At 42.9% G+C, this 14,559-nt stretch overlaps 1 protein-coding gene across 1 annotated transcript in view; it reads left to right on the forward strand.

Moving 5' to 3' along the window:
- The window catches only part of LOC138520541 (E3 ubiquitin-protein ligase TRIM39-like), a 258,308-nt gene that overhangs the window by 81,456 nt on the left and 162,293 nt on the right, over positions 1-14,559 (forward strand). The window lies entirely within an intron of this gene.

The raw sequence follows: 14,559 nt of genomic DNA on the forward strand, positions 1-14,559 counted from the left end.
TTTTAAATGGAATAAATGCTATGGGCAGCTCCTACCAAGTACAGGTGGCCAGGCTGTGAACTCTCTGCTTCTAGAATAAGGACAGCAAGCTTGCTGTTGGCCTTCCCCGATAAACAGGGAACATTCTCTACTCCACAAACCGGGGGTCAGGTTAGCAAAAGCTTTGATGCCCGAGTGTGGCCGTTAGCGCTCTACAAATCACACACATAACATAAACTATCAAGAAAAAGAGAGGGGGAGAGAAGGATGGACAAGGGAAAGAGAGAGGGGGCAGAGAGAAAGAGGGACAAGGGAAAGAGAGAGGGGGCAGAGAGAAAGAGGGACAAGGGAAAGAGAGAAGGGGCAGAGAGAAAGAGGGACAAGGGAAAGAGAGGGGGGCAGAGAGAAAGGGGGAATAGAGGGAGAGGGGGACGAGGACAGATGGGGAAAGATGGAGGTGAAGGGGGATGGAGGGAGTGTTAGAGAGGGACAGAAATGGACTGGTAGGGAAGGATGCAGGGGGTGGAAGGGACAGGGAAGCAGAGGAATGGAGGGACACAGAGGCAGAAGGAGAGAGAGAGAACTCGACGGCACTGACACACAGAGAGTGCACACCAGACTACACTCGTGTGATCTTGCAGGTTCTGTTCGCTAACCGAGGGATAAACCACACTGACAGAGAGAACCAGAGTGAGCACACCACACTGTCCAGACAGAGAGAACCAAGAGAGTGCACTTCACAATACACCTCCGAGAGAGAGGGACAGTATGAAAGACCACTCTCACCCACTAACACACCACCCTGCAGAGAGTGGCACAACCACAGAGCTGGACAGGGGGTGGGGGGAGAGAGAGAGAGCGAGAGAGGGAGATGGAGGGAGGGAGAAAGGGATCGAGGGAGGGAGGAAGGGAGAGAGAGAGAGAGAGAGGGAGAGAGAGAGAGAGAGAGAGATAGAGACAGGCACACCCACAGAGCTGGACAGGAAGAGAGAAGCAGAGAGAAAGAGAGAGAGCGGCACACCCATAGAGCTGGACAGAGAGAGAGAGAGAAAGAGAGAGCGGCACACCCACAGAGCAAAGGACAGAGAGCAAGATACGGCGATAGAGCCAGGAGAGAAAGAGAGAGGGAATGATAGGAGGAGGCAGAGAGAGACACACAGAGCGAGGGAGAGCGATGGGGAATGGCGTGAGAGAAAAACAGATGGCACTGATGGAGAGAGGGAGAAAGCCTGCACCATACCAAAGATCTAGGGAGAAATCGTCAGCGAGACAGCACACAGATTGAGAGCGCTAGGTCAGCGAATGCTGCACTGTGACAGCTAGTCTAGTCCAAATGCCCCAGTAATGCCCTCTAATGCTGAGTGCAGTATGTGCAGTCTCACATTTGTGCAGTTGTTGCCATCATATGCAAAGTGCAGCTTCAAACTCCTCTAATGCCAGTTAGTGCCTGGCATGCCTGTAAAGTCACTGTATGTCATGTACATTCCCATTTGTGTAGGTGCTGCAGATGCAAAGTGCGACCTCGCCACTGTATTCCGAGACCCCCGGCCGGCCCATAGAGCCGAGGTTTGCTCAGAAGTACTTTAAGACGAGATAGTTGTACCCTTGAGATGGATGGGGGTGCAGATTTATTACTCCAACACCAATCAATAAGGACAACTCAATGGTTTGGCAAAGGGAGTCAGTTTAATGACAAGTACAAAAAACGGGGAGTCATGGAAATCAGCAGTGATGCGATCGTCTTTCTCGCTTCAACTCCGACGAACTTCATACAAACTGTAACATTTATAATCAAAACTCGTCATAATTGACGTGTAACATTCAAAAGTTAATATGCAATTCTATTGGTTACGGAAAGGTAACTTTACTATATGTGCTATATCTGTATATGGTAACGGAGTGAGGGGATTGGGTAAACACTGTCAGGTGGGCGTCTAAGCCCTTCCTTCAAAATGACTACTGTAGACGTCACTAAAAGTATGACGTCTCATTGGTTCTACTAATTATAGGACCCTAGATTATTTGGTCCATTGTGATTGGGTTGGCACCAACCCCAGGCATATTCTTCCACTTCGCTTAGTAGCACGCAGAATGGTCGGCCAGGTACGGGGTGCCCCTTAGTTACCCGGCCTTTCTCCAATTATTGTTACAATCAATCATCACTTCAGGAACTATGTGTCAAGTATTTCACTGTGGTTGGCCTCGAAACTGCATCTTGTGTCTGGAAAAAGTTCTGATAACTCTGAGTGCCAAGCGTAGGTGTGAACCCTTGCTTCTTCGTGCACGGCTGGACACTTGATTCCTACACCGCTAATTTATTTCTTTCCACTCAATTTGTGTATTTGAATCTTATTTCCCTTGGCATCTGGCTTTGCCTCCTTATCTTGACTTTTCAGAGACAGGATATTCTGTTCTTAGTTCCAATTATATGTAGCTACTGAAAGTGAGTGTCCCCCAAAAAGGCATTTAGCACTCCCCAACAAGAGTCAATAATGGACACACCCCTGGAGGGAATGAGACCAAGACCAAGTGCGGGTGAAAGTAAAAAAGTCTTTATCTCAACCAAAATAGGGCAAGCAAAGAACTCTGCATAGCTCCGAGAGCGCTCTGGCAACAATTACAAAATGTCTACATTATATTACAAAACCACGTCGCCTATGACGTGGGAGCTAGGGATTACATGAATCGTGAGGATTGGGCAGAGACGATGGCACATATAGAAACTATAATGCCGATGCGTGCTGATTGGCGAGACGTCACTTGGTGTCGAGAAGAGGCGTGTGGGTCAGCTGGGCTCATCGGGGTGGAGAGTCTGGTCATGAGATGTCCAAGTTGATACATATCGAACTATTCTAACTTCTGCACTTTTGCCCTTGTGGCCACACATACTCATTCACTAATCATTCTAAGTTATTTCCCCCTGTAAATTGTAAAAGTCGTTAATCTAATATCACACAAAAAATAGCATATGACTCTAAATGCTCATAATACATCATTGTAACAACATGGTATGATAAAGAGGCTGCTTAGGAGCTCAGGTGCTCGGTCAGGGGCCACATGTCTGGGATGCATCCAACAATCAACTCTGTTAGATCTAAAAGGGGCATATTTATAGTTTGTTAGTACACGAGTAAATATATGACCAGCATGGTCAGTCGGGTTGGGGTAGACTAGGTCATGGAGCACATAGCTGGTACATCAAAAAGGAGACAGGATGTGAGGGGCTCATTACCCGTAATTCAGTATCCAAAGCAGTTTTATGGGAGCATCGTATAACAGAGGGCGGGGAGGGGAAATGAAACACTTCAGTGTAGGCATGGCAAGAAGGCAAGGAGTTTTATCTGTATTGTTCCAATGTTTATAAGCAGGGGCCTTTAGTTGTTAGCCCAGCCTGTGAAGGGGAGAGGGTAGGGGCTGAATATTCAATCCAGCAGGGAAGGGGGAAAGAGGACCCTGGCGCTTCTGCTTCGTCTGCATTATGGGGTGGCATGCATATCATATGAACGAGGGGTAGGAACGAACCAGCACAGGTACACATGCATCAAAAAAGTATGTAGAAGTAGTAACACTTATATGTAATTCACATTTATTGGTTATCATAGGTACCAGGTTTTCAGTACAACATTTATGACCAAGAGGTCTTGTTTAACATCACATAACTGAGGCTCCACATTGGAACATGGGACACAACTGATAAAACGTACATTATCTAAATGAGGTAGGAATTGGTTAATGCGTATGTACAGGTAGTTGACAATGCTTTGCTTATGCTCTGCAGTACATAATTCAATGCTCAGGGATCAAGTGGCTACTTATAGGGATAGTCTATTATACAGTGGGCACCTATTATATTCAGGGTGGATGCTTTGGTAAATACATATTGACTGTATACATTGTTTCGTGTGTTGTGAAATAACAGTAACCATTGACCAATAATGATAAGATTCAAACATACAACGTGTAGGTCCATGTACACTCTGGGTGGGGGCATATCATCTCGTTTGAACATGTGCAATCAATCTCTTAGCCTAAGGACGAATTTATCGTCTTTTCAGATAGCTGAACTACAGGGGTGAATCGGGGTGGCACACAGGTGTGGCATTCTTATCTGGCACTTCAAAGTGGATTACGGGGTTAGGGGTACCGCACAACATATATTATAGATGCAGGGGTCGGTGAGGGGACAGGACATGCTTCATGAAGACAGAGTTGTTTTTTCTCCAATCCTAGCCTTTGCTCTGCTCATGGGTAGGTCAATGATGTACTGCGGAAGGTGGGAGATACCATTTTTGTAATGTAGCTTCTTCGCGCCTAGTCTCCCCTGAGAACGGACCCTCAGCTGGGCTGCCGAGGGGAGGAGGGTGAGGGAGGCGCTGGGCTCGCTGTGCACGATCAGAAAGTGGGGAGAGCTGCAGCCCTGCAGGCTGCATGTCCCAGTGAGGCCTAAATTGGTTATTCTAAAATGGAGTCTATGAGTAACACAAAATGGAGTCGGCATCTGGCTACATGGTGAGCCGCGCAGCCCTATGCATCGACCCGCAGCCATCCCGCATCCCGGGCCCAGGTGCATAGGTGGCTGCTGGGCGAGTCATAGGCCTTCATAAATGAAGGGGAGGGGGTCCTAAAGACCTTTCCTCCCATACACTACTGTTCGCTTCTTTTATGAGTCTGACCTTGGCTTCCCTGGCACGAGTTGCCTCTGCCGAGTTTCGTTTCAGCCGTCTCTTCTCGTTTCTGTTAAATATGGATCTCTGTTCATTTGGCCTTTAGTAACCTGGGTGGATTCTGCTTCGTTTGCAAAGTGGAATATATTTATACTAAAGTACTTCATTTGAGGTAGATGTATGTATAATGGCGCTTGCCACACTATTCTTCTACTTAGCATAGCAAGCCGCACTGTTTTCTTAGCTTTCTTGCAGTTCCAAGCATATTTACAGGTGTAAACTGGTCGACTGTCTTCATTTTGCTTACAGCTTAATTCTCGTAAATTTGGACATCATTCTTTCATTTAGGTTCATAATATCCTTACTCATGGCGTTTCGTCTCTTTGTGTCATTCTCGGGTCGTCATTTCTTCTATCTGTGAGTCTGTCAGGGTCCTTGTGACGTCACTATTCGTCTTCCATTAAGACCTTTTTGATTTCTTCTGGGACTGTACTTAGGCAATCATCATTTCGTTTCATTTGCTGGTAGGGTTTCCTTAATGGATACCTTACTGTCCATGGTTTTCTGGGTATTGGCACTTCAATAGGTGTTGCTCTTCTGCCCTACTGCGGCTCAATGCTGGTTTATTTGCTCATCATACGTCACATATTTTGGTGTGAACGTTCCTGGTAGTTCAAAATGGACGACTGGAGTGCAGGGTTTATTTGGGACCTCCTCTACACTCCCCCCTCTGGGCGATTCATCGACCACTTTCACCTCTGTCTTTGGATTCATCTTACTTGGTTCTTCTGTATTTTTCCTCACTCCATCGTCTGGGTTCATTCCTTCTTCGTTGTCCAGATCTGTACATGATGGTTTGAAGAAGTGTCTCTTTGGAGTCCAGATTTGTATTACTCCTTTCAGGCTTCCTGCTGTCCTTACATGTTCGTCTTTGTTCCATGTCATTAGTTGACATTGTCCATTTGGGCTACAGTAAACCCATCTTCCCACATAATTTCTGTGCTTCCTGGGATAGAGAAACTTTGTTCCTTCGGGTGCGTGAATGCTGGTCTTTACAAAGTCTCTTATTTCTTCATCAGTCAGGTCTTTGGGCTTCCATCCTGGCTTGACATCAATCATGATCTTCATCCCTATGGCTTTTTCCGCAGTCTTCTGGCACTGAGAAACGATTATCTTGATAACACAAAATCCTAGTAATATCATCACTAGCAGGGCTCCCAAGAACTTGAATGTGTCTGCCATCCATTGTGGGACCCATGAAAACAGTGATCCAAACCAGCTATCATCATCAACTTCGTCAGTTTCATTGATCATCTGGTTCTGCAGGTTTGTCAGCATACCTATTGCTTCAGTTAAAGTTCCATTTTCTTCATCGTGAGAAGGTATGAATGTGCAACATTATTCTCCAATTTTTGCACAAACTCCTCCATCCATAGCTGTGATCATGTCAAGGACATATCTGTTCTGGAGAGTCATCAGTCAGATGGCTGCATGCTATTCTGCATGCTATTTGTTTGGGGCGTGACACTTGATGTAGGCGTATGCGACCGGTGACAACTAGGTTACTATTCACAGTATGCACTTTTGAATACATTGTTTAATTTGGTCGGCAGCTGCAGTGGCAGGTATCACGTTTGGAGACACTGGGCTCCTACTGGTGATTCATGTACTTTTACTGTTTGGGTTTAACTTCAACACCATCCAGATGACATATATATTGCAAGTCATACATTTTTTGTCCTAAAGGTCCATTGTGCATAAGTTCTCCTTTATCATTTTTTCTTTTCATGTGCTGTTGATGACATGTTCCTGTTTACTTTATTCTACAATGTGTTTTGGTAATGTATACCCCATGTGTTGGATTTAATCTTGCTTTCATTTGTTTTTGCTGTGCTCTGTTACTTATTCCTTTTGTCCTCTGTTGGGTTCCCAATATGTTTTGTGCTGTAACATTATGCTTCTACATGTTTTCGTTATCATTCATTTGAGTAGAGCTTTGCCTTGAAAAAGACCTGTGGATGTCAAAACACGTGTTGGCATACTACTCTGCCAATTTTTGAATATGGACATAATTAAATAGTGAATTACATATTTGAGACTTTTTTGAGCAGCACTTTTTAAGACGCATATTACTGGTGACATTGAACTTTACTATTTAGGATTTTCACTATTGTGTTAGCTAGCAGCGCATCTATATGGTAGAATAACAACTGTTTCCTTTTTAAAAATTGGAATCACTTTTCAGCATTATAGACATGACGGATACATTTGCAGAGGGTTTCCCTTGCTACTCTTACTACCTGATATTTTTAGATCGGTCATTCATCACACCACAGCACACAGTAATGTGTCTGCTTACCAGAAGTATTTGTATCTCTTTCCCACATGAGCTTCCTTCGCTTGCCTTCGAGGAACGGGCCCAGTCAGCATGAATGGCCTCTGTAATCTTGGTGTCTGGAACGCACAGCGAAACTTCCAAGCCAGTGCCAGTGACACCAAGATCGTCTATCTCCAGAGCCCAGCCAACACTAACTGCTCCTGTTAATCTTGGATGTTTGGAATGCGCAGCGAGAACAGAGGGCTCTCCAGCCAGCGCTGAGTGAGACCAGGCACATCTGTCTCAGAGCCCAGTCATCCCGAACTCCTTCTCTCTGACAGTCTTCCACTCAGCAGAGTTCTGCACCTACCCCCTTGTTATGACTTTAAACAAAACTTCACTGTATCTCATTCAGAGAGACCCCGTGTGAGGATTACATAGAAACAAAAAGGTCTCTCACCTGGGAAACGGAACAAGGATTGATGAGGATTAGAAGACAACGAATATCCAGGTGGAGATTGATGTCTTTTTCGATCTTCCGATGACAATTAGAATTCCCCCCGAGAAACTCCCAGTGAACCGGCACAAAGGCCAGGGCAGAGGAAGGTTCCCAGGGAAACCCTCTTGGGGAATAAAACCCTGTGGAGCTGCTAGGGAACGTAGACTCCTTGAGAAGTCCCGTGGATGTAGGTTACGCTATCCCGGGAGTTTTGGAGATGACTGGTCGTGTCTTTAGAAGATCGGGGCCAGAGCAGTAATGCCAGGCCGGCTGATGAAAGATAGAGAGACAGAGTGATTAGTCTTAATGCTGCCTAGAAGTCAGATAGATTACCCCTGAAGCAGGAATCTTACCAAAGGATAAGTTGGTAACACGGCCTTGAAATGAGAAGAGTAGAAGACCGGGGATGGCCTAAGAGACTGGGCACGCTAGACAAAGCAGAGCAAGGCACAAGAATGGTAAACAAACAAATGAAATGAAAACTAGGAGCCACCTATAATCAAGGAGAAGACCTGAAGGCAATCTTACCGAGAATGACCAGAAACCCTCTCAATATTTAGGGGTAACAGATGTCCAGAAGGAATGAAGTCAAAGGGTGGAGGATCACTAGGGAACCAAGCCGGTAGGAGACGGTGGCAAGAAACAAATTCTTCAAAGGCGAGTACCTTAGAAAAGCTCAGAGAACCCAAGAGACTGAGAGGCACCTAAACAACAAACACACATCAACAACAAAAGTCTGTAAGGATCAAAGGAGCACAGTCGTAATTACTAGACATTAACAAAGACAAGTCTGAAGAGAGGGAGTAAGAGATTCCCTAACACGAACTCACGTAGCGTTCGCCAGCTCCTTGGAGAGTAGCAACGCGTCCTTGTCCGGGATGTGCAGGTTGATAAGCCGTCGGTGTTCCATCCCGGAAACATCGCAAAGCATGATGGGGCGCAACGACTAGACCGCTACACACACTGTAGCGGTCCGCGAGGCCCGCCATGTTGGAATCAGGCATGTCAGTGCAACCCGCCATGTTGAAGTCAGGCATCGCACTGTGGGTAAAGCGAATAGCCGTGACACCCCTTTTCCTACGTAATAAATCTGAAGATACTTTGCTCCAATCAGGTTGAAAGGCAGCATCAGCCTTCACTTTTACACAGTAGACTCTTTACCCAAGGAGCAACTGTATCTAATATCATTTCCTGGTATGCAGGCTCTCTGTTTTCTGCAAACTGAACACAGAAGAGAAAAAAAAATATCCATTGCACGTTTAAAAAACGAAATTCAAAATATGTATTTTCACCTCACTTTGTACATGGGACTACATTATAATGTTAATGAGTTAGCATTAGTGATTAGTAATTGTTAATTAAATCAGTCAGTTATATAAATAATGTTCAATAATGTAGTCCTCTATCCATGAGGTAATCCAGAGAAATAAAAGAAAATGATGCACTTTTACTCTCTGCAGTTTTACACTGGGCTTTGGCTGCATTATGAATTCCATACCTTGCATGCCTCCAGCCACATATTCACATGTTATACTGACAACATAAAAGGACTATATGTGTGTGCCACATTATTGCTGGCAACCAAAAAATTTGCCATCACATTCAGTGAAGTGCTACATACTCCAAGGCGCTACAAATATTATAAAGCTCTATATATTACTACATACCCTCCTTTTTCTGACCATTTGGCAATGTTCCAAGCCACAATTGGAGGAAATCCAAATTGCTCTACCTTTTCTTTCCATCATAGCAACTCGATAAAATAAACATTCCAAATTTTCACAATAAATCACTGCTTAACCACCACAAAATCAAAATTCATCTCAAATGAGTCCATCAGTTCTTATAAAATATTGTACACATTTCTTCCCAACTGAAGTGTCCATAGTCCAATGTCCAATGTTTTTGTTTACTTGTGAAACAAACATTTAAGTTCAATAACAAAATAATAAAATAACATAAATAATTAAAACAAAGAATTAACATCCATTAATGATGTCCACCTCTGAGACGTCCCGACCATCAACTTCACATCATCTGGTTCATCTGGTGAATTCTTTCATCCTGGCACTCTTGGATGCTTTTCCATAGGAATCATCTCTTTTGGCGTCCCAGTTATTTTGTCTTCACCTCCATACTTCGGTCCGGAGGCATTACTTGATCTTCATCACGTGGTACTCCATCACTCCATCATCTTCCGTGTCCTCCGGTCCTGTGACCTCTGATCTCTGACCGAAAATATTTGTTAATTGTTCTAAATTAAATAGAATAGAGACAGATTACGTACATAGCATAATACCAATTTCACCCTTTTTACCAAAAATAAAAATTGAAAAGATTTCGCTCTCTTCCGCTGAAATTAAACACATGTTAGAGAAAAAACAACATATACAAAACATCATTATACATAAATATATTTCAACATTGTATTAAAATATCACCATCTGCTTCAGCCCCCTTTTGTTAGCGTTTATCACCTATGGTATTCTATTTACATCTATTTCACACTAAAAATCACATTTATTTTATTTCTCTGGTATTTGGGCACTATACAAAGAACTGGGCCTCATTACGACTCAGGCGGTAAGGGTTTTACGGCGGCGTAAACAGCGCCGACCCTTACCGCCTGAGTACGAGGTCCCTTAGCGCCATGGCGGACTTAACACCTGCTTTTAGCAGATGTTAAAATCCATAGCGCTAAGGGACCATGGAGTTAATTACGCCACCGTAATTTACGGTGGCGTAATTAACGCCTTCCCCACTCCCATTATGCCCTATGGGGCAAAAATGGGAATGGGGAAGGGTAAATGGGTATTGGGGACTTAACGCCCCGCCAAGGTCGGAATGGGGCGGTAAGTCCGCCAACCACCATGGCGTAAACATAGTTTACGCCATGGTGGTAAAGTCACGGCCCAGGCGGTAACTTACCGCCTGGGTCGTAATGAGGCCCTATGTGTTTTTCTTTCATGTAACATGTATTCAGGGCACTTAAGCTGTTTCCACTTGCTCAAGTCTCCTGACTTCATGTTTGGGATGACAGGGCTTAATTTGGTGAACATGAACAAATTGCTCTGTTACCGTTTCACCCTCTGTCCTTAATATTTTACATACCACTGGAGACACCTTATCTATGATTTGAAATGGCCCCTGCCAGGCCGCCAAAAATTTAGAATTTTTCTGTTTACCTTTTCCAAAATGAAATTTATATACCTGATCCCCTACACTATACTCTTTCACAGATATCTTTTTATCATAATATGACTTTGCACTTTCAGCAGCCCTTTCCAAATTCCGCTGCACAAAAGCAAATGCATGTTGTAAATGCTTCCTCAGTTCTTCCATATATTCATGAACTGTAGATGCGCTTACAAGTGTTTGTTCATGTGTCCTGTATAGCAGGTGTTGTGGCAGCACCATTTTCCTACCTGTCAATACCTCATGAGGGCTGATACCTGTTGCTTTGGCAGGAGTTGATCTGATTGCCATCAAAACCAGAGGTAAACGTAAATCCCAGCTGGAACCTGCCTCTGCTACAAACTTCTTTAATACATCCACAACAGACCTGTTGCAACATTCAACACCCCCAGAAGAAGCGAGTCTATATGCAATGTGCAGTTTTCTTTTCACGCCCAGTATCTGCCACACCTTACTCATTAAAGCGCTTGTAAAATGACTTCCTCTATCTGATTCTATTCTCTGTGGTAACCCAAACCTTGAAAATATATGATTTACCAGTAATGTGGCTGCTGTTTGCGCACTACAATATAGTGCAGGAATACACTCTATCCATTTTGACATCAAACAAACCGCACTCAAAATATAACGGTTCCCCCTGCTCGACCTTTTTACAGGCCCTACATAGTCTATTTGCAAATCTGACCATGGAAGGGTTAAGCCTCTTTTCATCAGTGGGGCTCTATGCAGTGGTGAAGCAGGTTTGAATTGGGCACATACTAGACATCTCCTAGTATATAATTCCACATCTTGGGACATATGTGGCCAGTAAGCATAATCTTTCAGTATCTCTAATGTTTTTTGTGAACCTCTGTGTCCTGCAGTTATTGCATCATGTGCATGGTGTAGCATTAACCCTCTGAATGAAAGGGGTACCACCCACTGTATTTGTCCTGTTATCGATTCCCTAATCATGAGTCCATCCTGTAGTCTAATTCGTTTTTATTCTTTAATAGCACCCTCAACTCTTCTTTTCCCACACAATCATTTTCTGTTAAAGGGTTTTGTTCAGGGTCTATCAAATGATTATAATAGATTCCCAAAATTGGATCATCTTTTTGTGCCTTAATCAGATCTTGATCTGGTGTATCATAACTCCATTGCACTACTGGTTGATCTACCTCTTTTGGAGCCTGAGAGCGTGTAACTGTATCAATCTGTATTTCACCAAGTATATGTTCAATAGGTAGTAACTCTCCCATCACAGCCCCAATTTTGGCCAAATGATCTGCCTTATCACTTCCCTCTTTATCCTCTCCTGGGGTTTTTAAATGTCCACAAATTTTCCTCCAGTATATTGTTGAATGATTCTCTGACACCAATTTGTCTATGGGTTGTATCATTTTTCAATGTTTAAGTGGCTTTTTTATTGTATGTAATCATGCCCCTTGTTTTCCAGCCAGGCAAATATTCCACAAAGCTGTTTCGTGCATAATCAGAATCAGTCACCAGAACAATTTCACTAAATTTATTCTCAACTGCAGTAGTAATTGCTTTATAAATGGCTGCCAATTCTGCTACTTGACTGCGCCTACCTCCAATCCTCATCCCTATACTGGGGACGCCTTCACATTTTAACCAGACATTTCCTATTCCTGACACCAATTGCTTATTACTGTCATTTTCAATGTGAAAAGCACAACCATCAACATATACAGTTGGTAAATCCTTGCATATCTTTTCATCAAAAGCTTTGTGTGGTGATTGTTCAAACTCCTGTAAATTAGATTCTACTTCTACTTCATTTGATACATGTTCAGCTGCACAATCATGTAGATCTGCCAATCCTTGGGCAACTGGGCTCTTTTTATTTTGGCCATACCTCACTTCTACAGGAAAGCCTCGCAATGCCAATGTCCATGAAGTAATTTGGCACTGTGCTAGGTTGCCTGACCTAATCCTTTTACTCTCTAAGAACTGCAATGGTTGATGATTTGTCTCAATGATTACCTTTTCTCCTTCAACAATGGGGCGGAAATGCTGTAATGCCCACACAGTGGTCAAAAGAGCCTTTTCACATTCACTGAATTTAATTTCAACTTGGGAAAATGCCTTACTTGCATAGGCAATGGTTTTGTGATTCAAATCATGTTTTTGAGATAACACTGCTGACATACAATGTTCAGAGAAACCTATTTCTATAAAGAAATCCCTGTTTTTTATGGGGTATGCTAAACATGGTGCCTTTATAAGACATTCCTTTAATTTAGCCACTGCCTTTTTTCCCATTTCCAGGGTGTATTCAGCTTCATTAGTTTAGTTAATGGTTGAGTAATTTCAGCATCATTTTCAATAAACTTCATGAAAATGAAAACAAATTTTGAATATCCTCTGCCAGTGGCACACACCAATATCCAGATGTGAGATCTAATGTAGTAAACACCTTTGAAACATGCACTTGAGCAAGGCCTTGATCAATGAATGGCAGTGGCCATCTGGACACTGGCACTCTTTTATTTAATTCTCTCAAATCTGCACACAGACGCCATTGACCATTTGGCTTTAACACACCCAAAATAGGAGTGTTGGATGTGCTATGAATGGGCCTGATAATTCCCTGAGACTCTTAAGTTTTTAATTATTTCTGCCAGTGAGTCTAAACACGCCAGTGGTAATCTATATTGGCGCACAAATACTGCATTTCTACTACACCATTCTGGTAATGTGGCAACATGTAAATTAGTTAGGCCACAATCATATGCATCTTTAGCAAAAACATCTTTAAATTCCATAAATATTTTTCTCAATTCCTTTTTATCTTCATTGCTATCACATGCATCTGCTAACAAGATCTGCTCCTCTACCATTTTTGAAAATTCTGGGAAATCTTCCAGTAAAGGAATCTCTGTGCTTTCCTCTAATTGTGTGGCTGTGTCTCTCTGTAAAGCTGCCACTTTTAAATATTTTGGCATATTAGCCTCCACTTCAATGTGCTGATTTTCTGTTTCATTTTCATTTAAGTCAAATACTAAATAATTCTCTTGGTGACAGCACACTGTCTCATTTGAATCATAAGGGTACACATATTGAATTTTAAAGATCCCTTTGGGCTGAGAATCCAGATATTCTGGCAACACACCCCCTGCATCTACATACCTTTCAGGGATATTTCCAATTGCCATGTTATTGAAATCTGCAGTATAATGTGATTTTTGTATGGCCATACCTAAGGATGAATTTTCCTCTAAATGAATATCCTGACACCCTTTATTATTCACCATAATCTTTACAGACCCTTCGCCAACATCTATCAATGGGATGTATTCATAATCCAAGCATTTCTGTTTCATGGACTCATTTAAACACACAAATGCATCTGGGTCTTTCATTTGCTGTCCATTTTTGCACTTTAGCATTATTGCAACCTGCTTGGTGAATGCAGGAATAATAGTATCCTTCCTCACCTGTAATTCAATTGCATATGGGACCAGTTGTGCGCAATGATAAGCCTTTCTTTTGTCTTCAAATTCAGGTGCAGGCCCACCTAGCCGGGACCATATCTTTTGGTTAAGGAAATCTAACACCATACACATTCTGTGCATGATATCATTGCCCATGTAAAAGTCATTTCGTGTTCCACTTACTATCCACACATTATGATAAATCGTCTTCTGCCCAATACTAATTTTCAGCATGCATCTGCCTGCAATTCGGTTTTCAAAGTCTGGACTGTCCAAACCAGAGACATACTGGTTTTTAATTCTAAATTTTGGGATCTCCTCCCTCTCCATTATTTTCTGCAGTAATTTCTCATTAATAAAGCTCCTTTCCTGTTCAAGCGCTAAGGTGGCCTTTATCACTTTAGGATGGTCATTTATACCAATGTGAACCCATTGTTGCTCATCTTCCATGTGTATTTCAGCAGA

The sequence above is a fragment of the Ambystoma mexicanum genome, chromosome 13 (assembly GCF_040938575.1).
Source record: "Ambystoma mexicanum isolate Mex_15411 chromosome 13, UKY_AmexF1_1, whole genome shotgun sequence".
NCBI lineage: Eukaryota > Metazoa > Chordata > Amphibia > Caudata > Ambystomatidae > Ambystoma > Ambystoma mexicanum.